This window comes from Dama dama, chromosome 19, assembly GCF_033118175.1.
Source record: "Dama dama isolate Ldn47 chromosome 19, ASM3311817v1, whole genome shotgun sequence".
Classification (NCBI taxonomy): Eukaryota; Metazoa; Chordata; class Mammalia; order Artiodactyla; family Cervidae; genus Dama; species Dama dama.
Window position 1 is genome coordinate 16,918,378 of NC_083699.1, and position 24,979 is coordinate 16,943,356.

Here is a 24,979-nt window from a genome sequence, read left to right on the forward strand (position 1 = left end):
TACATTATTATTAAGTCCACACCAAGCAGATTTTCTTATTTTTACCTAATGTCTTTTTTCTCTCCCTGCATCCCATTCAGGATACCAGAGTACTTGTGATGTTTTCTTTAGCTGTTCTTGATTGTGCCAGTTTCTCAGACTTTCCTTGCTTTTGAAGATTTTGGCAGTTTTGAAAGTACTCATCAGGTATTCTGCAGAACATTCCTTAACTAGAATTTATCTGAATTTTTGAATCATGTTCCTCAGGTTGAGACTAGAGTTATGTGTTTTGGTGTGGTAGACTAAAGAAGTAAAATGCCATTTTAAATTATATCTTCTCAGTGTTACTGGCTGCCAACATGCTGTCAATTTCTTTTGATGTTAGCTATGATAACCTGTAAGACAGTGGTTGTCAATTGCAACCACTCTAAAGATTCTTTTTTTTTTTTTTCCTTTGTGGCATTTATATTCACTGAACAAAAAGTCACACTTTTTGTAAGCACTTACAGCACTTACAGTTAAACAGTGGGAAATTATGGTCTGTCTTCTTGAAGGTAAAGATCTACAAAAATTATGTGGATGCTTTGATTGATAACCCTTTACTTTATTTTATCCTTTATTTTGCTAAATAAATTATTCCATCTTTGGCCATTGAGAGTTTCAGTTGGCTTCTGAGTCCCTTTAGCATACTCTTATCAATTTCCATTTTAGCTTCTTTTTGAATAACTAATCTTGTATATTACCTGCCTCAGTACTAAAACCAGCCATTTCTCCTAGATTGGAGAATGGTATTATAAACCAATTTTAGGCAGCTACACCTGGTTGTTATGCCAAGATGTCGAATTTTATAGGCCCTCACAGCTGACAAAGTCAGTGTATATATGTATATACTAACTTGGTTACATATATATTTCTATAAATATTTCTATGTGTAACCTGTCTGTATTTATATTCAGATATATATGAACTCATAATGATAGCTCCATCTCTGATTCATTAGCACATGGATTAATATAATTTCCTCAGATTACTTTTTCCATAACTCATACTGGAACAGTGAGAAACCTGGTTTCCATCATCCAGTATCTTTAATTGTCCGAGTCTAGTACACATGTACAATAGTATTAGAATTATAGGCACATACCCCCATGAAAAATAACTTTATTGACTAGACCACACTGTTTATGCAAATTTTTTGCATTTAGTCATATGAATCCACTTATTTCCAAAGTTACTTAGATCATCATACTTTTTCTCTATCCCATCTAATGAGATTGTTTAATACCTTTAATAACTCAGTTTGATTGATTGCTTCATATTCTTCATTCCATTGTGGGATCATCAGAACTCAAATTAGTTAACCTTAATTGGGCTTACTTGGTGGCTCAGTGATAAAGAACCCACCTGCCAATGCAGGAGATGAGAGTTTGATCTCTGGATCAGGAAGATCCACATGGAGAAGGAAATGGCAACCCACTGTAGATCCTTGCTTTGAAAAGCCCATGGACAGAGGAGCTGGGTGGACTATAACTCCATGGTGTTGCAAAAGATCTGGACATAACTTACTAACTAAATAACAACGTGTGTAAACTAGTGTATATCATTTGGCCTGTAAATTTCAAATTTTGAAAAATGCATAAAATTATATATCCACCATTTCAGTATCATACAAAGTAGGTGTATTGCCCTCCAATTCCGCCCTAAAACTTCTTGTGCTTCACCTATTCAAAGGCTACACCAGCTTCGAACCCATGAAAATCACTGATTCTTTAACTGCCTGTAGAATTTGCTTTTCTAGAAGTTTGCCTTTTCTAGAATGTCATGTAATTGTAATGATATAATATGTAACCCTTTCAGACTGATGTGTTTCACTTACATATATATATATTATATATATATATAATCTCTCCATTTTTTATTTGATTGAGAGATTGTTCTGTTTTATAACTGGATAGTATCTCAGAGTTTAAAAGTACAATAGCATGTATACCCACTCATATAGTGAAGGATATTTTTTGCTTTCAGTTTTGTCAATCATAGAAAAAGAAAGTGAGTTCCAGAAAAACATCTATTTATGCTTTATTGACTATGCCAAAGCCTCTGACTGTGTGGATCACAATAAACTGTGGAAAATTCTGAAAGAAATGGGGGTACAGACCACCTTACTTGCCCCTTAAGAAACCTGTATGCAGGTCATGAAGCAACAGTTGGAACTGGACAAGGAACAACAGACTGGTTCCAAGTAGGAAAAGGAGTATGTAAAGGCTGTATATTGTCACCCTGCTTATTTAACTTATATGAAGAGTACATCATGAGAAATGCTGGGCTGGAGGAAGCACAAGTTGGAATCAAGATTTCTGGGAGAAAATATCAATAACCTCAGATATGCAGATGACACCACCCTTATGGCAGAAAGTGAAGAAGAACTAAAGAGCCTCTTGATGAAAGTGAAAGAGGAGAGTGAAAAAGTTGGCTAAAAGCTCAACATTAAGAAAACTAAGAGCATGGCATCCAGTCCCATGACTTGATGACAAATAGATGGGGAAACAGTGGAAACAGTGGCTGACTTTGTTTTGGGGGGTTGCAAAATCACTGCAGATGGTGATTGTAGCCATGAAGTTAAAAGATGCTTACTCCTTGGAAGGAAAGTTATGACCAACCTAGACAGCATATTAAAAAGAGGAGACATTACACTGCCAACAAAGGTTCATCTAGTCAAGGCTATGGTTTTTCCAGTGGTCATGTATGGATGTGAGAGTTGGACTATAAAGAAAGCTGAGTGCTGAATAATTGATGCTTTTGAACTGTGGTGTTGGAGAAGACTCTTGAGAGTCCCTTGGACTGCAAGGAGATCCAACCAGTCCATCCTAAAGGAGATCAGTCCTGAATGTCCACTGGAAGGATGGATGCTGAAGCTGAAACTCCAATATTTTGGCCACTTGATGCAAAGAGCTGACTCATTTGAAAAGACCCTGATGTTGGGCAAGATTGAAGGCAGGAGGAGAAGCAGACAACAGAGGATGAGATGGCTGGATGGCATCACTGACTCAATGGACATGAGTTTGGGTAAAATCCGGGAGTTGGTGATGGACAGGGAGGCCTAGTGTGCTGTGGTTCATGGGGTCGCAAGAGTCAGACACGACTGAGTGACTGAACTGAACTGATCTTTGTCAATCCACTGTGAATAAAGCTTCTACAAACATTCATGTGCAGATTTTTATGATGATATAAGTTTTCAAATAATTGGGTAAATATCAATATTTTGAAGTAGAAAATGTGAAAAGTGGGGTGAAATGGATGGTTCTTATTCTAAGATCATATTCAGATTTGTAAGAAATGTCCAAATTGTCTTTTAACATGACTACCATTTTTTGCATCCCCACCAGCAATGAATGAGTGCTCTATTGACCCCCAAGCTTGTCAGCCATTAGTATTGTCAGTTTTTTTGTTTTTGTTTTTGTTTTTTTTTTTCTTCCATTTTTTGCCATTCCAATAAGCATGTAGTAGTATTTCCTTACCCTTCATAACTAACAGCATTGTTCTGGCAAAATGACTTATGTATCTCAATGAAGTTATGAGGCATGCTGTGCAGGGCTGCCCAAAGGGGATCATAGTGAAGAGTTCTGACAAAATGTGGTCCACTAGAGTAGAAAATAGCAACCCACTTTGTATTCTTGCCTGGAGAACCCCATGGACAGTATGAAAGGCAAAAAGATACGACAGTGGAAGATGAGGCCCCTTGGTCAGAAGGTATCCAATATGCTATTGTGGGCAAGCAAAGGGCAATTACTAATAGCTCCAGTAAGAATGAAGTAACTGGACCAATGTGGAAATGGCACTCAGTTGTGCATGCATCTGCTGGTGAAAATAAAGTCTGATGATGTGAAGAACAATATGGCACAGGAACCTGGAAAGTTAGGTTCATGAATCAAGGTAAATTGGACATGGTCAACAGGAGATGGCAAGATTGAGCATCAACATCTTAGGAATCAGTGAACTAAAATGGATGGGATGGGTGAATTTAATTCAGATGACCATTATATCTACTACTGCAGGCAAGAATCCCTTGGAAGAAATGGAATAGCCCTCAAACTCAACAAAAAAAATCTGAAATGCAATACTTGGATGCAAACTCAAAAATAGCAGAATGATCTCCATTCATTTCTGAGGCAAACCATTCAAAATCACAGTAATCCCAACCACTCATACTGAAGAAACAGAAGTTGACAGATTCTATGAAGACCTACAACAGACTCTAGAAATAACACCAAAAAAAGATGTCCATAGGGGATTGGAATGGAAAAGTAGGAAGCCAAGAAATACCCAGAATAACAGGAATGTTTGGCCTTGGAGTACAAAATGAAGCAGGGCAAAAGCTAACAGAGTTTTATCAAGAGAACACTCTGAACAGCAAAATCCTTTTCCAACAACCCAAGAGACGACTCTACACAAGGACATCACCAGAGAGTCGATACTGAAATCAGGTTGACTTTGTTCTTTGCAGCCAAAGATGGAAAAGCTCCATACAGTCAGTAAAAATAAGACCCGGAGCTCACTGTGGCTCAGATCATGAGCTCCTTATTGCAATGGATATTTTAACATATTAAGACTTCCAACTCATGAGGACAGAATACCTCTATTTATTTAAATCCTCATTGATTTTCCATATTATTAATTCTTTATCAGATAAATGTTTCTCCCATTCTTTATGTTGTCTTTTCACTCTCTTGATAGTTCCTTTCAATACTCAGAAACTTTTGATTTTGGTGCAGACCAATGTATGTATTTAAAATTTGTTCCATATGATTTTAATGTTTATCTAAGAAATCATGAAGTCCAACGTTATGGAGATTTCCCCCTACTTTTCTTATTAATAGTTTAGTGATTTTAGCTCTGATGTTTAGGTCTTTGGCTTATTTTGAGTTAATTTTTACATATAGTATAAAGTAAGGCTCCAAATTCATTCTTTTGCATGTAGATATCCAGTTTTTCCAGCACTATTTGTTGAATACTGTTCTTTTTCCATTGAACTTCACTAAATGATCTTTGCACCCTTCTCTAAAACAATTTGACCATATAGAAGGACAGGGAAGCCTGGTGTGCTGTGGTCCATGCAAAGAGTCGGACACAACTGACCGACTGAACAGCAACAACAAAGCTTCACTGATGGCTCAGTGGGTAAAGAATCTGCCTGCAATGCAGGAGACATAGGAAAGTGGGTTCGATCCCTGGCTCAGGAAGATCCCCTGAAGAAGGAACTGGCAAGCCCCTCCAATATAGCAGTGGGCTACAATCCAAAGTGTTACAAACAGTCAGAAAAATTGAGCAAGTAAGCACACACACATGAAGGTTTATAACTGGGCTTTAAATTTTATGGCTTCCCTGGTAGCTCAGCTGGTAAAGAATCTGCCTGCAATGCAGGAGACCTGGGTTTGATCCCTAGGTTGGTAAGATCCCCTGGAGAAGGGAAAGTCTACCCACTCCAGTATTCTGGCCTGGAGAATCCCTGTAGAGTCCATGGGATTGCAAAGGGTCAGACATGACTGAGTGACTTTCATTTTTGAATTCTATTCCACTGGCCTATATGTCTGCCTCCCTGAAGTACACAGTATTTTGATTATGAGAATTTTGTGGTAAATTTTGAAATCAGGAATATGATTCCTCAAATTTTGCCCTTTGTTTTCAAAATTGCTTTGGTTATTTGGGTTTCTATATAAATTTTAACATTTTTTTTTCTGTTTGTTAAAAAAAAAAAAATTCCATAGGAAGTGATAGGAATTTCACTGAGAACATCACTCTAGGTAGAATGAGCATCTTGTGTGTGTGTGTTCTCAGTCACTTCAGTCATGTCCAACTCTATATGACACTGTGGACTGTAGCCCACCAGGCTACTCTGTCCTTGAGATTCTCCAGGCAAGAATACTGGAGTGGGTTGTTATGCCCTTATCCAGGGAATGTTTCCAAATCATAAGTCAAACCAACATTTCCTATGTGTCTTGCATTGCAGGTGGATTTTTTACCCACTGAGTCACATGTTCAGTTCAGTTCAGGTGCTAAGTCATGTCCGACTCTGTGACCACATGGACTGCAGCACGCCAGGCCTCCCTGTTCATCACCAACTCCCAGAATTTACTCAAACTCATGTCCATTGAGTCGGTGATGCCATCCAACCATCTGATCCTCTGTTGTCCCCTTCTCCTACCATCTTCAAACTTTCCCAGCATCAGGACCTTTTGAAATGAGATAGTTCTTCTCATTAGGTGGCTAAAGTATTGTATTTCAGCTTCAACATCAGTCCTTCCAATGAACACCCAGGACTTATCTCCTTCAGGATGGACTGGTTGGATCTCCTTGCAGACCAAGGGACTCACAAGAGTCTTCTCCAACACCACAATTCAAAAGCATCAGTTCTTCATCACTCAGCTTTCTTATGGTCCAGCTCTCACATCCATACCAGACTACTGAAAAAACATAGCTTTGACTAGATGGACCTTTGTTGGCAAAGTAATGTCTCTGCTTTTTAATATGCTATCTAGGTTGGTCATAACTTTCCTTCCAAGGAGTAAGCATCTTTTAATTTCATGGCTGCAATCACCATCTGCAGTGATTTTGGAGCTCCAAAAAATAAAGTCAGCCCCTCTTTCCACTCTCCCCATCTATCTGCCATGCAGTGATGGGACCAGATGCCATGATGGTAGTTTTCTGAATGTTGAGCTTTAAGGCAACTTTTTCACTCTCCTCTTTCACTTTCATCAAGAGGCTATTTAGTTCTTCTTCACTTTCTGCCATAAGAGTGGTGTCATCTGCATATCTGAGGTTATTGATATTTCTCCTGGCAAACTTGATTCCAGCTTGTGCTTCCTCCAGCCCAGTGTTTCTCATGATGCACTTGCATATAAGTTAAATAAGCAGGGTGACAATATACAACTTTGACATACTCCTTTCCCAGTTTGGAAACAGTTTACTGTTTCATGTCCAGTTCTAACTGTTGCTTCTTGACTTGCACACAGATTTCTCAGGAGGCAGGTCAGGAGGTCTGGTATTCCCATCTCTTGAAGAATTTTCTGCAACTTATTGTGATCCACACAGTCAAAGGCTTTGGTGTAGTCAATAAAGCAGAAATAGATATTTTTCTGGAACTCTCTTGCTTTTCCTATGATCCAACATATTTTGCCAATTGGATCTCTGGTTCCTGTACCTTTTGTAAATCCAACTTGAACATCTGGAAGTTCACAGTTCACATACTGTTGAAGCCTGGCTTGGAGAATTTTGAGCATCACTTTGCTAGTGTGTGAGATGAGTGCAATTGTGCAGTAGTTTGAGCATTCTTTGGCATTGCCTTTCTTTGGGATTGGAATGAACACTGACCTTTTCTAGTCCTGTGGCCACTGATGACTTTTCCAAATGTGCTGACACATTGAATGCAGCATTTTCACAGCATCATCTTTTAGGATTTGAAATAGCTCAACTGGAATTCAATCACCTACACTACCTTTGTTCGAAGTGATGCTTCCTAAGGCCCACTTGACTTCATGTTCCAGGATGTCTGGCTCTAGGTGAGTGATCACACCATCGTGATTATCTGGGTCATGAAGATCTTTTTTGTACAGTTCTTCTGTGTATTCTTGCCACCTCTTCTTAATATACTCTGCTTATGTTAGGTCCACACCATTTCTGTCCTTTATTGTGCCCATCTTTGCATGAAAATTACCCTTGGTATCCGATTTTCTTGACAAGATCTCTAGTCTTTCCCATTCTATTGTTTCCCTCTATTTCTTTGCATTGATCACTGAGGAAGGCTTTCTTATCTCTCTTTGCTATTTTTGGAACTCTGCATTCAAGTGGATATATCTTTCCTTTTCTCCTTTGCCTTTCACTCCTCTTTTTTTCTCAGCTGTTTGTAAGGTCTCCTCAGACAACCATTTTGCCTTTTTGCACTTCTTTTCCTTGGGGATAGTCTTGATCATTGCCTCCTGTACAATGCCATGAACTTCCATCCATGTTTCTTCAGGCACTCTGTCTGTCAGATATAATCCCTTGAATCTATTTTTCACTTCCATTGTATAATCATAAGAGGTTTGATGCATGTCACACCTGTATGGTCTAGTGGTTTTCCCTGCTTTAATTCTGAATTTAGCAATAAGGAGTTCATGATCTGAGCCACAGTCAGTTCCCAGTCTTCTTCTTCTTCTTCGTTTTTTTTTTTTTTTTTTTTTTTTTTTTGCTGACTGTATAGATCTTCTTCATCTTTGGCTACAAAAATATAATCAATCTAATTTCGGTATTGACCATCTGGGTTGTCCATGTGTAGAGTCTTCTCTTGTGTTGTTGGAAGAGGGTGTTTGCTATGTCCAGTGTGTTCTCTTGGCAAAACTCTATTAGCCTTTAACCTGCTTCATTCTGGACTCCAAGGCCAAATTTTCCTGTTACTCCAGGTATCTCTTGACTTCCTACTTTTGCATTCCAGTCCCCTATAATGAAAAGGACTTTTTTTTTTTTTTTTTTTTTTTGAGTGTTAGTTCTAGAAGATCTTGTAGGTCTTCATAGAACTGTTCAACCTCAGTTTCTTCAGCATTCCTGGTTGGGGCATAGATTTGGTTTGTGATATTGAATGGTTTACCTTGGAAAGGAGCAGAGATCATTCTGCCATTTTTGATATTGCATCCAAGTACTACATTTCAGACTCTTTTGTTGACTATGATGGTTACTCCATTTCTTCTAAGGGATTCTTGCCCCCAGTAGTGGATAGATTGTTCATCAGAGTTAAATTTACCTATTCCAGTCCATTTTAGTTCGCTGATTCCTAAACTTTTGATGTTCACTCTTGCAATCTCCTGTTTAACCACTTCCAATCTGCCTTGATTCATGGACCTAACATTCCAAGTTCCTATGCAATATTGCTCTTTACCACATTGGACCTTGCTTCTATTACAAGTCACATCCGTATATGGATGCTGTTTTTGCTTTTGTTCCATCCCTTCATTCTTTCTTGAGTTATTTCTCCATTGATCTTCAGTAGCATATTGGGTACCTACCAACCTGGGGCGTTCATCTTTCAGTGTCCTATCTTTTTTCCTTTTCATACTATTCATGGGGTTCTCAAGGCAAGAATACTGAAGTGGTTTGCCATTCCCTTCTCCAGAGGACCATGTTTTGTCAGTGCTCTCCACCCTGTCCCATCCATCTAGGTGGCCCTACACAACATGGCTCATAATTTCATTGAGTTAGACAAGGCTGTGGTCCATGTGAAGAGATTGTTTAGTTTTCTGTGGTTGTGGTTTTCAGTCTGCCTGACTTCTGATGGAGAAGGATAAGGGGCTTATGGGAGCTTCCTGAGTCACCTGGAATGTCTCTTAATCATATTAAATATTTGAGTACTGAATACAGGATTTTTTTTTTCCATTTATTTATCTTTACTGTCTTTTATCCATGTTTGGTAGTTTCCTAGTATTTGCCTTGGTTCAGTTTATTCCTAAACTTTACTTTATCTTTTTGATGCTAGTATAAATGGGATGCTATTCTTAATTTCCTATTCAGATTTTTCATTGCTATTGTATAGAATTGCAAGTTATTTTTGTGTATTGGTTTTTTATCCTGTAACTTTGATGAGCTTGTTTATCAGTTCAAATATTTTGTGAATATGTATACAGTTTTTAAAGTTTTCTCTGTAGTCTGTGAACAGAAGTAATTTTACATCTTCCTTTCCAGTTTGAATGACTGTTATTCTTCACTCCCCAATAATTTCTCTGGCTAAGACTTCCAGCATTACATTGAATAGAAATGGTAGGAGTGGGCATCCTGACTTGTTATGAACTTACAAAAAACACTTTTTTTTTTACCATTAATTATGATATTGGCTGTGGGCTTTTCATAAATTGCTTATATTAAGTTGAAGTAATTTCTTTCCAGTTCTTATTTGTTGAGTTTTTGCTTGCTTTTTTTTTTTTTTTTTCATAAACAACTTTGAATTTTGTGAAATGCTTTTCTTTTTTGTGTTAATTGTGTTGATCATGTAGTTTTGGTTCCTCATTCTGTTAGTATGGTGTATCACATTGATTTTCATATATTGAAATATCCTTGCTTTGCAGAAATAAATTCCCTCAGCTGTGATGGATAATCTAACCAATTAACTTTTGACTTAGTTTGCTAATATTTTGTTAAGAATGTTTGCATCAATATTCATCAGGGATATTAATCTGTAACTTCCTTTTATTATAGTATCTTTGTCTTGCTTTGGTATTAAGGTAATGCTGATCTCTTAATGAGTTTGAAAATATTCCCTTGTATTACAGTTTTTGGGCAAATTTGAGAATAACTGGCGTTAATTTTTCTGTACATGTTTGGCAGAATTCTCTGGTAAAGCAATCTGGTTCTGAGTATTACCTTTGTTGGGAAATTTTTATTCCTATCTGAATCTCCTTACTTGTATATGTCTGTTTGGTTTCTTTATATCTTAATGATTCAAGTTTGGGTAGTTTGCATGTTTTTAGGAAGTTATTCATTTCTTCTAAGTAATTCAATTTTTTAGGCATATGTCCACCATGGTGTCTTATAATCCTTTTTTATTTCTATACTATCAGGTCTAATGTCTCATCTTTTATCTCAGAATATCGTTATTTGTCTCCTTTGTTTTTGCCTTAATATAGTTAAGAATTTGTCAATTTTATTGCTCCTTTTATGAAAACTGTTTTGTTGATTTCTCCTCTTCTTGATTGCATTAATTTCAGCTCTATATTATATCCTTCCCTCTGTTAACTTTGGTTAAGGTTTATTCTTCAATTTTAGTTTTATTAGATGTAAAATTAGGTTGTTTTGAGATCATCTTTTTTTCAGTGTAGACATTTACCACCATAAACTTCTCTCTTAGTATTATTTCTGCTTAACCCTAAATTTGATATGTATGTTTTTGTTTTCATTTAGCCCAGAATATTTTCTAATCTCCATTGCAATTTCTACTTTGACCATTTCATTGTTCAAGAGTATATTGTTTAGTTTTCACATATGTGAATTTTACAATTTTCCCCTTGCTATAGATTTTTTCATTGAGCTTAACATGGTTATTTTCAACTCTGTCAGTTAATTCACAGATCTCTATTTCTTTAGTAGTGTTTTCTGGAGATATCTTTTCCCCTAATTTCTCTGTTTCTTCTCATACCTTATTAATTTTTTTTTTTCTGGGATTAAGCACTAGGAAAAAGAAAAAGAGCCACTCATCCCCAGTCTTTCCAGAATGGCTTCATACAGGATAAGATCTTTACCAATAAGCCTGGGTAGAACTTCTCAGGGACTCTCAGACCTTTCCTAATCTGGGGATGTGTTTTCGCTTGTTTTTGTTCAGTCGCTCAGTCATGTCCGAGCGACTGAACAAAAACAAGAGAAAACACATGCCCAGATCTTGTCCAGCTCTTTGTGACTCCATGGACTGCAGCACTCCGGCCTTCTCTGTCCTTCACCATCTCTTGGAGATTACTCAAACTCATGTCCATAGAGTCGGTGATGCCATCCAACCATCTCATTGTTCTCATCCCCTTCTCCTCCTGTCTTCCATTTTTCCCAGCATCAGTGTCTTTTCCAATGAGTCAGCTCTTTGCATCAGGTGGCCAAAGTATTGGACCTTCAGCTTCAGCATCAGTCCTTCCAATGAATGTTCAGGACTGATTTCCTTTAGGATCGACTGGTTTGATCTCCTTGCAGTCCAAGGGACTTTCTAGAATCTTCTCCAACACTGCAGTTCAAAAGCATTGATTCTTCAGCACTCAGCCTTCTTTATGGTTCAACTCTCACATCCGTACATGGCTACTGGAAAAGCCATAGCTTTGGATGTTTGTTGGCAAAGTATTGTCTCTGCTTTTTAATATGCTGTCTAGGTTGGTCATAGCTTTTCTTCCAAGGGGCAAGCATCTTTTAATTTTATGTTTTCTCTAGGCTTATGCTTGTAACTTCCCAGTTTGAGAGATTTACTTTTTTGTTTTTCTTTTTCAGGAGCTCATATTTTCTTCCTCCTGCTGGTGTCTCTCTGAGGTACTGCAATAGTTTGGTGCTAAGCAAGTCACTGAGTTCTCATTGGCTGCCAACAGTCAAAGTACCAGGTTACCCATCAGCACTCAGGTCAAGTGAGTCAGCCTCCGGAAAACCTGGAACATTGGACACACATTTTACTCTTCTCCTTTCCTTCCGAGGAAGACTCCACAAGATGAAAGCTTTCTCCAACCGAGCAGAGCTGCCCTACCATCAGGTAAGGGCTCTTTTGGATAAGATTCAACCAATTTTTTCAATCCTTTTCAATGAAGTATGATTTAGCTTCTTGGCTTTGTGCACTTCCTCTCTTTGTGCTTGCCTGAGGCACTGAGGCTTCTTAACTAGTTTTTGGAATACTTGTAGAGGCTTGTTTACACTGTTGTTAAGTCAGGTTCTCTGCTGATGAAGGAGTCATACAGGTATGACTTACCTGTATTATTTATTTAAAAGACTTGTTCCAAATAGTCACATTGAGAGATACTGGAAGAAATGTTGAGAATGCAATTCAGCCCACAAGAAAGTCTAAAGTAAGCTTGGAGTATACATTTGATAAATGTATAAATAATGAAACTAACCCATTTAAATCTAGTGATTGTCAGTTACGAAATAGACTTGTGTAACAAAAATAATTAAAGGGCAGATATATAATTTAATGTTTAATATGTGGAAACAAGAATTTTTAATGCATTATATATTTCTGAGCTATATAATTGCCCACAGTACCGAAAAATATCAAGGAAACACATAAATTAATGATAGAAAAGAAAATTCAAGGCCTGTAAATTTTTGTTTTAGATATTTGATTTTAGAGCATATATATTTGTTTTTGATAGCTACTTTACATTTATAATTAATAGAGTCTGAACTTTCAACAACTAATGTAATATAGAATCTTTCATTATTATTTTTAAAAGAAGTTCTTCTTAAATATTTAGACATAATGGCAGTGAGAATAAAGAATATAAGCATTTTATGCAACTAATAACTTGATTTTTATAATACTCTTTTTTTTTTCTGAAAACAAAATCTTCATAGACTTTACAATAGATAATACAAGAATATTACAGGGTTAAAATATAAGCCAAAATCAAGAGTCAGTAATTTTTTGAAAAACTAAAAGTGACATAGATTATCTCTAATAGTAATGTTGTGGGACCTTTGATAAGGTTTATAGTTCTGTGAATGGCCTATTTCTATCTGGGTACAGTTTTATTGTTGTGTTGTCTTGTGAAAGTTATTTATGTTGTATGTACATTTAGGTTATATCAGATTTTATGTGTTGCAAATATAAAATGTATATAAAATTTGGAAGAATCTAAAATATTTTCATAGCACTTACATGTATATCCATTTTTGAAAGATTGAAATAAACAATAGGAAAAGAGCTAATGAATTTATCCAGCCTTTCCCTTAAACATCTGCATTGTATTATGTCTATGGAGCTCCCATTTTTCCCATTTAGCTTTTCATTTAGTCTACCCTAGGGTAATCAATAATAATATGAAACTAAAGAAAAACTATATCTATTTGTAAAATATATTACTTACAACATTAGTTCCTAATTCTTAACTAAAAACAGATTCATTATTATTTTCCTTTGCTTTTTTGCTTTTCCTTTTATGGTCTTGATCTAAACTCTGAAAAGTAGTATATAAAGGAACACAGACATAAAGAGAAAAAATGGAAATACTTTTTCCTTCTATTGTCTTATGATGTAGTATGTGAAATAGGAGTGAGGTTTCAGCTTAAACTTCAAAATTTTATTTTTTTCTTGAAAAATGTATTATTTTACTGGTCTTTTTCATTACTGTCACTTTCATTATTGTCACTTTCAAGGCCTAGATATTTGGTTTCACTGAATACATTGAAATTGATGAACATTAATAAAAAGTGTCAGAAACTTTTGAGAACTGGATTCTATCACATTAGTATTAAAAGAAAAAAAATAACAAAGCTAATTTAAGAATTAGTTCTGTGAATTTTAGAGTCAAGGCATTTCACATAAGTGTGTAGATTTGTTTTTTTTATAAAATATCTGAACTGACATTGCCACAATTTCAAAATTTGTTTAACCAGAATCCGGTATATTTTCCCTAAGTTGTATTGATAGTTTTTGTCTCTAATCCATATGGCCCTTACTCCATGCATCAGTACTTATTTTGATTAGCCCAATATTTCCCTTTGCTCATCTGTATTGCCTTCCTACCTCCAAGTATCCATGTGTAATGTCATAGACTACAGAGATAGCTATATTCTTCTGCTAGGGCTTCCATAACAAAATAACACAGACTAAGTGACTTAACCGAAATTTATTTTCTTAAAGTTCTGGAGGCCTGAAGTCCATAATCATGGTACCATCAAATTCAGTTTTCAGTCTTCCTGTCTCGCTGGAGTTTGCCTCATACAGTCTCCTCACTTAGCCTTTCCCCTGTGCATGAGGAGAAAGATGCCTGGTGACTCTTCCCTTAATAAGGACACCAGTTTTATTGGCTCAGTGCCTCAGTCTTATGGCGTTATTTATCTTTAATTACCATCTATAAATAAAAGCATATTGGGGATTGGGGCTTCAAGATAAGAATTTGGGTAGGGGGAATTCAGTCTACAGTGATAATGTCTTTAACATTCTCTTATATAGAATAACAAAACTGATCCTCAATGACAGTCCTTTTAGAATAGTTTTCCCACTAATCTCTTTGTTTAATATATTCAATGTTCACTAGTGTTCCTTTTTTACCCTAACTTTTGTAGGCATTTGAATTCAACCAATATTATTGCATTATTCTGTGTCCAAATACTAGTCTATGAGTTGGAAAATCTCACAAATAGAAGGAAAAGTAAGAGGAAAAAGGCCTCCTTTCAGAGATCTTCCATTCTAGTGAGGAGATGAAACTTAATGAATAAAATAAATAAGAAAACATATGTTAAAAGGTGATAAATACTAAAGGAAAAATAAAGATGGGAGATATGATAAAGAACAATGATGGTGGATCTCCAGTGTGCGGTTTAAAATAGAGTAGCTGATTAGATATTTCCACCCATCTTTGGAAAGGTGACATTAAAGGGAATTGGAAGAAATGAGGGACTGAGTCAAGTGGGTTTTTGGAGGAATAATACTCTAGACAGAGGAGACTGCAACTGCGAAGAGTGTGCTGTGGGAACATTTCTGGCATATTCAAAATGCTACATAGAGTCTAGTGTGCCTAGAGTTGCAGGAGTGGCTAAGTTAGATGTTAGAAAGTGTCACAAGAGCTTTCCAAGTCTTGTCGAGTTTGTCAAGTTTATTCTCTTCTAGATTGCCTCAGAAAGACCTAGGAAAAGTGGTCAGTGATTCTTGTATGGTCAAAACTGTCTTTAACTTGATAATTTTGTTGAACAAATAATGTGTCTAGGTATAGAAGTATTTGATTGTATTTTTAAGAATATTATGCAGATGTTCTTTCATTTTCTAGTGTGAATTTTTTCTATGGAAAAGCTTGATGGCATCACATTCCACCCCCCCTTCCCCACATTTCAGTGAAATTTTATTTTTCATCTCCCAGAGAATTATTTTTTTACTTGTGAAATCCATGAACTTTTGAAACAATACACAATATGATGTATTATATTAAAACATATTAATGCATATTTTATTTAAAATTGAGTAGTTAAAATATGTTTGAATTTTATTATTTTAGTTATATTTTGTTTAATTTACTCATCCCATTTTTCAGTATATTTGCTTTTGTTTAAAGAAGTGTTTATTAGCCTGGAGCAATTTATAATTTTATTTTCATTTGTATAATGACTATATTGTTTACCTCTTCTTCTTGGAGCCTTTCTATTTACATTTCATTTCCTTTGCTTTGACCAAGGCGTTTGTTACTTGAGCTGTTGTAAATTGGCTTTGTATTGTTGCCTCACAGAAGCAAAAAAAAAAAAGTGTGTTTGTGTGCATGTGAGAGGTAAGATGTGTAGATATATTTATCTTTATGGATAATCACCTAGCCTGATTTTCTAAGGCACCATGGAATTATCTTTCTAGTGATTTTCTTTGTTCTCAAACGTTTGCATATATTTTTGCTTTTGGAGATTAGTATTGATTTATCAATTGTATGCTGCTTTTTTCCCTCCAGAAAAGTTATTTATAAAATATTTATATTAGGTGCCTGTAGCAGTAGTTGGGAGCTATGCAAATACTCAGAAGAATATGTAGTACATTTTCTAAGGAGGAGAAGGTTTGAGTATGAGTCCAATTTTCCCTTTAAAATTTCTCAGTTAAGCATTCGGAGAGATAAGGGATATTCAGTAAAATGTACTACTTATTGCTCTTAATCAACAGCTGGCACTCAGATCACTTTCTGAAAATACTACTCAGTTAAGATATTCTTTATTGGACTCTGAATTCTGTAGTCTTTAGAGCTAGAAGTCATTTTCCTCAGAGGCAAACAAAGGATGTTGCTTGGTACTCCTCAAATGGCAGTTGATTTTGAAATATATGCCTTAAATTTTGTTATCTGTAGCCTTGGGTCTTTCTTTATTCTTCTTCCTGAATTTGCTTTTGTATTTATTGCTATTGGAATTCTTTCTGCTTTATAGTTTTGAATTTTATTTGATAACTTCTCTATTTCTCACCCATTTTTTGCCAAGCATGAAATATTTTTGTTTGTTTCTTGTCACCTGCTGCTTTTGGGTAATATTTGTTTTGGAAGAGGAGGTGAGAGTGGAATGAAACTTCTGATTTCAGTTATTATTTTTTTTTACTGTTTCTGAATCATTTTTTTAAAACTTTATTTTCTACATTTATCTTTGGGTGACAAAGTTTTGTTTTTTCTCTAGAGGTTCATTATAATAATACTCTTTAAATGTCATATAAAAACATATTTATCTGTTGTCTTTATATCTGAATAAAAGATTGACAGAATTTTGAAATCCTGAACCTTACCTTTTTCCCCCCGAGGATATGGTAGATTTTGTTCCGGTATCTCTATACAATGCAAGTCACTCTAATTTCCCTAGGTTATTCTTACGTGCTGTAGAAGAGCATAATTTTTAATAAATTATGTGTTCCAATTTAACTATGGTATTCTTGATAGCTCAGGAGATTTTATAGGTACAGTCACATGTGGGAAAAGTATAGAAAGCAAAACTCTAGCGAATCTATTGCTGATAATAGCAAAATTCCAAAAATTAACTAAAAATCCTATCATATTTTATACTATATTATTAATGCTAATGGTGTTATATGCATGTTTTTAAGAAATTTTGCAAGCCTATTATCAGCAAAACATTGTTAAACATTGAATTTAAAAGCCTTAAAAATAAATTACCTTAATAACAAAAATAAGTACTCAAATCCCATCACCTTTGAGGATTTAACCACATTTGCTATTATCTATGCTCTTGAAGTTGTGTCTGTTGTCCATGTTGTAGAAGTTCTATAATTACTATGCGTCTCTTCCTACTATGCACTTAGTGGTATCACATTGATAGCTTGATCATAGTGGCAGTGTTTGCACCATGAAAATAGGCAAAAACTACAAACCAGGGCTTGGTTTATTTTGTTGTTTTTGTGTAGACTTAGGTCAGTGATGGGGAATATGTTAATAATGTAGAGGAAAGCTAAATATGTGTTGTGTCTGTAGTCTACATTGTAGAAATCACAGACCATTGAGGAAATACTCTAGTATACAGAATGGATTATCTAGTTTAGTAAAGAAATCATACACATCACTGACAGATGAGTGAAGTTTCTACATACTTAAGGGTTGGTCCTTTAATGGACCAGAACCTGGTGGTCCGGAGTCGACGATGAGAGAGTGAAAGAAGGAAAGAGGCTAACCCTCCCTGGGTTATGCAGCCGGCTTCCAGGCTCCAGGCAATCAGCCAGAAATAGAGAGAGGGAAAGAAAAGAAAGGAAGAAAGACGCGGGGACCAAAGCTCTGATGGAGCAAAGGTGTTTTAATCAACATGGAGTGGGCATATATACTGTCTTACAAGGTGGTTATTTTCAGCAAAGATAAAGATTAAAATTCCAGATTTACAAAACATAACAATATCCCTATCAAAGAGAGAGTTGCAAACAATCACCTTTTACCATATGGTTCATAAAAAGGAAGAGGGTACTTATCACTGTAATAAGAAATGCCTGGATTCCTCAGCCCCCGGGAAAGCCGTGCCTCTCCTCTTAATTCCTGAGTATTCAGTAATTAATAAGGGCCAGAGGGTTCCTGACAGATCCAAAACAGCACACAGGAAACCTCTTGTTAAATGCTTCCTGACGCTTAAGAGCTGAAGTTTAAAGAGATTTTAGTTTAATGGGTATAATTTGTACAATGCTGAGAGATTTATAGTAATAACTTACCAGTTTTAATGGCAACAGGTTTTTTGGGGGGAGAGGAATTTGTAGATTGAATAGCTATTCCATTTTTCATGGGTGAATTGCAACTATACATTGGCTAAGAATACAGGAGCTTAGTAAAAAAAGCTGTGACTTCCCTGTGAAATCAGTTAGCTATTTGAAATTTGCAGTAAATAAAATGACATTGTAGTATTTCTAATAATCCTTTAATTAGTATAAATTATAATAAATTTTCTGTGTTTATATTTACATATATATTTTCCAGAGAGCCAGTTATAAAGAACCATCTGCATCATAACGAGATCCTCAGGTAACTGACACATACATCAAACTTTGTAAAATGCTGTGGCAATGACCATCTCATAGAATTACTTGGTGTATAACCCTTCCAGAAATCCCTAAATACATTTCTCATTTGTTGCATGGTTAGGCTAGGTGAAGTTAGGTGATTCACATGGGAATATGACATGAGAGGTTGCTTCTCTTAACTCTGAAGAATTTTTTTAAAAAATTCAAAAGAAAAAGATATTCTCTTAATGGTTTCAATATATCACACTAATAAACCAAATACATTCAGTTTCTGTCTCCATTCACTAATCCACCAGCCATACTTTGCTTCTTAACATCTTTCAAAAAGTAAGGATGGTCCATATTTCTTTTTTTTTTTTATTAGTTGGATGAATTGTTCCCATTGTTAAAACAGAAGACTGTTCATAAGAACTCATGAATCTATTTATTCTCTATTCCATTCTTTGCATCCTTAGGAAGTTATGTTGATCACATTTTCTAGTTGTGTTTGCCCTCCATTTGTCTTTTTTATAAACATTTCTGAAACTGCTTAATTGAAATGCCTGAATTTATATTTCATCAAGTGGTTCTCTGAATATTTCAATGTAGGCTCACTTTACAATGAGAAAAGATACAGTTGGAAAGTCAAGATGACTTATTCCAAGACAGGTCTTTACAGAGGAGCATATTTACACTTTACTGACAGTGTTGGCGCATTCAAAATGTATTCATTTCATGACCTTCTGTTTTCATTTTAAGCAAAATTTCAAGCTTGAAGTATAAAGACAGATGGCCAGTTTAAGATTTTACTATGAGAATTGCTACTTTGTGGGTAAGAATATTTACATTAATATGACTAGTACCTTTATGGCCTCTGGGAAGGTTTAGGTAGAATATCACAACGTAATGTACAGGTTGCTCCATTAAGGAATAACCTGATGAATATATTATTGATTGCTGTACAACATAGTACCTATAGTTAACAAAATGGCATTGTGTACTTCAAAAATTCAGGGTATATTTCATGTTAAGTGTTCTCGTGCCCTCATTCTCACACATGAAATACACTAGAAATCTTGGGTGGGGAGTGTTGAATGTATCTATTACATTGATTATGGTGATAGTATCATGGATGCCCATTCTCACAAATTATATTATTTTATAGGAATAAAAGACTGTTCATAAACAAGTTTTATTTATTTGCCTGATTTTATTTTAATCACTTATTTTTTCATTGTCTGAAATATCTTTAGTATTTTTCTTTCTAATTTCTGATATTAGTCATTTGTGTTTCTCTCTATTGTGATCAATTTTTCAATTTTTTTTATTTTAAAAAATCTGATTCTAGTTTTCTTAATCTTGCACAATGTGTTTTTGCTCATTTTTAATTATTTTTGTTTTAAATATTACAAGTTCTTTAATTTTTCAATTCTCCTTTTATTGATTTTTTTTTTGATCTTTGGTTAAAAATACTGCATCATTTTCATAAGTACTTCATTGAGTTCAACATATTATAATATGTTTATAAAATACCATTATTTTATATACTATGCTATTATTACTAAACAATATCCTATTTCTACTACTGTTTATTAATTATTATTAAAATCATTTCTTAAATTTCTGAAATTATGAGATATTTCTAGTTATTACTTTGTTGTTGATATTTATTTTATTTACATCTTCATTAGAGAATTTCTTTATGGTCAGTTCTTTCAAAAGTTAATTTTCTAGTGAGATTAGTGTTATTCACATGGTCATTAAGGCACTTTTTTTTCATTATATTCATAAAATCTTTTCTTTCCTTAGACAGCTAAGATATCTCTCTTTGTCTCTTTTCCTACCTCTGTCCCTTTTCACAATGAAGGAACACATTAGAGTATTTTATTTGATAAGCTTTCTCAACTTTTTTTGTTTTTGTTGAATTTGAACATTAAACTTTAGTTTATATATCCTCATAATATTCTTATATTTTGTTTTTATAATGGATTATAATTCCATTCTTCCTCAGTTAAGTTTCACAATTCTTGTCTTGTAATTAGATCATGTAATACAATGGCACTTATCTTAGGAATTCAGTTTATCACTCAATTTTGTATATTCAATTTTTTTACCTGTTCTTTGAAATGTTTTTCTTACTGTTTTTACCTTAGTTTTCATATATTTTCTTATTCCAATCCTTGTTTTCCTATTACTATTTTGAAAATTATGTTCACTTTTAATTATTTTATGGCTTTCAATTAAATCATTTTTTAATTATATCCTCCAAATCTAATACTAATAAAACATTAGCACCCGATATGAATGTAAGTATGTCAGTGCGGTTTGGCAGTTTGCTTAGTTTCCTTTTCTAACCTATACATGTTAATTTTTTATGTATTAGTGTTAATTTATGTTTACTATTTCCTACTTTTTAAAAAGGTCTTGATTCTGAGTCTATATATTTGAGGAAATTTTAATTTTAAAATATTTCAGATAGGAGTACTTTAATAAATGCATACTCATTATAAACTCTCTGAATTTTGTTTTCTTTTTCTCTTCTTCCTTCTCCTTCTGCTCTCCTCCTCCTCCTTCTTTCTTATGCCCAAAGTCAAATCAAGTCAAGTCAAGTTGCTCAGTCGTGTCCGACTCTTTGTGACCCCATGGACTGTAGCCTACAAGGCTCCTCTGTCCATGGGATTTTCTAGGCAAGAGTACTGGAGTGGGTAGTCATTTCCTTCTCCAGGGGAGCTTCCCCACCCAAGGATCGAACACAGGTCTCCCACATTGCAGACAGATGCTTTACTGTCTGAGCCACTTTTATTTTCTTCTATTTGAACTGAATTTGTCTTTTTTAAAAGAATATTTTGTCTGGATATAGTGGTCAGTTTTCATTTTGAAATTAATGCCATTCTATACCTTCCTGTCATTGTTATCATTAATAAATTAGCTGTACACATAATTTTCAACCTTTTTAATGTAATCTCTCTTTTTTCCACATGTGAGTACTTAAAATTTTTCCTCTTGTTCTTTGTTTTTCTGCAGTTTCACTGTAATATTTTCAAGTTACTTTATTTTAATTTTTTAAAATTTAAATTTATATCTTTCATCATGTAAAAAAGTCAGCCAGTATATATATTGCTGCTCACTCATTAATACCTTATTTCATCTTGTAATTTTAACTAGTCTTATAGGAAATGTAATTTTATGTCTTTTATATTTCTTGCACCTTCTTACTACATTCCAGGCTATATTTAATCATCTGTTTCACTAATACTTTCCATAGCTGTCTCTAATCTGCTGTTAAACATGTAAACTAAGTTTAAAATTATTATTTGCATTTATTGACAAAGATAGTTCAAATGTTTTGTGTCATAATTGATATTTTCTTATTCTTCAAATCATATATTTCAAACTTAGACTTTAGTGTTTTAAGCATTGTCAGTATAATTTTTTATTGTTTTTGATGAATGGTATAAAAATATTGCAGATATACTGTTGTTTGTTTTTGTGATGGTTCATTTTTAACTTACACTCTTATATGTAAGGTTACCTTTGAAAATGTATTAGTTATTATGCTTTTGAAGAAATAATATGAAACCTAGCATGTAAATATTTTCATTCAGAGGATATTTGCTTTTGCTCCTCTTAGGAACTTAGGACTACCTGAGTCTAAGTTTAAATTTTAATGTAACATGGGTCCTCCTGCTGATGGGTAATTTGTGGGAAAGTTTCCTCAAAACAACTGTTTTGCCTGAGGTCTATCTGTTGCTTAGTTTGTAGAACTTAGTGTTCTCATTTCAATTTTGAAGGAGAGTGCTTTATTATAGTTCCATACCTTGAAAGGTTTTATATTTTGTTTTCTAATCCCCTTGTATAGATGAGACTTTCAAAATGAATTTAAAGTTGACAGTAATGGCAAATGCATTGAAAGCAAATGCTGTAATTGCTTTATTCAACTCTGGGTTTATTTTCTTAATTATTGGCTAAATATTCCCTTAATATCTTTTTTTGCTTAACATGTTCAAAATTTTTAAAAAACATTTTAAAGCATTTTAAAATTTCATTAGAGTGGTTTTTGTTTCTTTTTTCTGAATAATTTAGCTCATTATTACTGGAAAAGAGAAATTTCATTGCTTCTTTATTGTGACCTTTCCCCCTCTTATATTTAATGCTTTTTTGTAATCTTATTAAGAATAAATATTTCATTTTAAGTATCTCCATTTTGAGAAGAATTAGTTTATGTGCTCATATAGAAGGACTTATTTGATTTTTCAGATTGAATAACTGAAATATACATATATACATTAGAGCTGTATTTGGTTTCTTAGGTTTGAAACTCCCAAATTTCAATGTTGAAACCCACAGAAAGATTTATTTTATATTAAGGGATTAAAAATATCTGTATATTGGTAGAGATGTGATGATGCTGGGATATTAAAACATAGGCTTTTTTCTTTTTGATACTGTAAATAATAATACCACATAACATTTATTCATTTTAGGATATGAAGTTTCTGGAGTTCCTGCCATCATGTGGATTAATTAAAACTGAAACATAAGAAACAGGAATAGAAAAATGGCAGTAGTGGTCTCTGATCTCATGTCCTTCACTCTGTAAACACTGGCTTGAACACCTTGTCACATGCCCGTGACAACTGTGAGAGATATTACAAAACATAATTTTTTACAGGATTCAGTGTAACCCTCAATAAAACAAGACTTCTGTTAGAAAAGAGGAAAGGAAGACCAGAGCTTGGATAGCTGACTGGTCATCTCTGCTACCAATTGTCTAATGAAATTCCCTAAACTGATCTCAGGTAGGGTGAAAAAACTTCACCACTTTATAATATATTAATGATTAATAATTTTAAACAAAATATTGGAAACTATTGTCTACAGAAATTTTTTTGTGATTTGTTAGATATATGTATTAATCAGTGTTGTTTGTCAGTGAGGTATTAAAATTCCAACTACTGAGTGTATTTCTGTACTAACAATTACAGATTAAAGAATTGCAGCATTAGAAAATGATATTTAAGACTGGAATCCTATAATTATTCTGGTTCCCAACCATACACTCCAATCTGATATGCCTTGCCTGGACAGGTGATGAGTAAAATTTCATTAGAAACAAATCAAATGCTTCACCTCTGCATTATTCTGATCTGAACTCTCTCTTTTATATTAATGATAATATTTCCAAAATGCATTATGGAGTCCTGACAATTTAAAAGGTATTATGTGAAAAAATATTATTCTGCAACTGAAAAGGCATAATTGTTGTCTTGACTGTGGTGACATTCTCAACAATGAGGTAATGGTCTGAGTCACCAAATAAGTTGTTCTTTCCTGTTTGCATCATTTATACTCACTTTAAAAAGAAAATCAATGAGACTCAGAAACATCTTAAAAGTAATATCTGTCTCTTCAACTCCTCTATATTTGTCTTTGATCTAGTAATGCAGTTTGATTGAACATTAAGTGAGGTACAAAAAATAAATCCACTCAGAAGTTGCAACTCAGAGAAAATAATGAAGTGTTCTGGCAGAACTGGTCTAACATTTTGAAGTCATTTAAAAAAATCTTTCATGTCTTTGTTTTTCCTCTCAGTTTTACTAAGATATAATTGACATGTTACATGTTATAAGTTTAAGGTATATGCTGCGCTGTGCTGTTCTTAGTCACTCGGTCGTGTTTGCCTCTTTGCAACTCCATGGACTGTAGCCCACCAGGCTCCTCTGTCCGTGGGGATTCTCCAGGCAAGTATACTGGAGTGCCAAGCCCTCCTCCAGGAGATCTTCCCAATCCAGGGATTGAATCCAGGTCTCCAGCATTGCAGGCAAATTCTTTGCCATTTGAGCCATCAGCGAAACCCAAGTTTAAGGTATACAACATAATAATTTGCTATATGTATTTATTGTAAAATCAAAACCATAATTTTCTTAGTTAACATCACCACCTCAAGTAGTTAAAATTATCTTCTCTGGTGATGAGAACTATTACCTTAGCAGCTCTCAAATATACAGTACATTATTATTATCTATAGTCACTATATATATATTCACACAACTTATTTATTTTATACCTGGAAGTTTCTAACTTTTGAACACCTTTGCCCATTTTCCCTACTTTCCATTCCTTGCCTCTAGCAGACACCTATCTGTTTTTTTCTAAGAGTTTGAAGTTTTAAAAATTCTACATATAAGTTTGATCATATGGTATTTGTCTTTTTCTGACTTATTTCACTTCACTTAATGCCCTTAGGGCTTATCCATATTGTGACCAATGGCAGGTCTTTCTGGTTTTCTATGGCTGAATAATGTTCAACTGTGTGTGTTCATGTGTCTGTATATGTCACATTTTGTTTGTTCATCC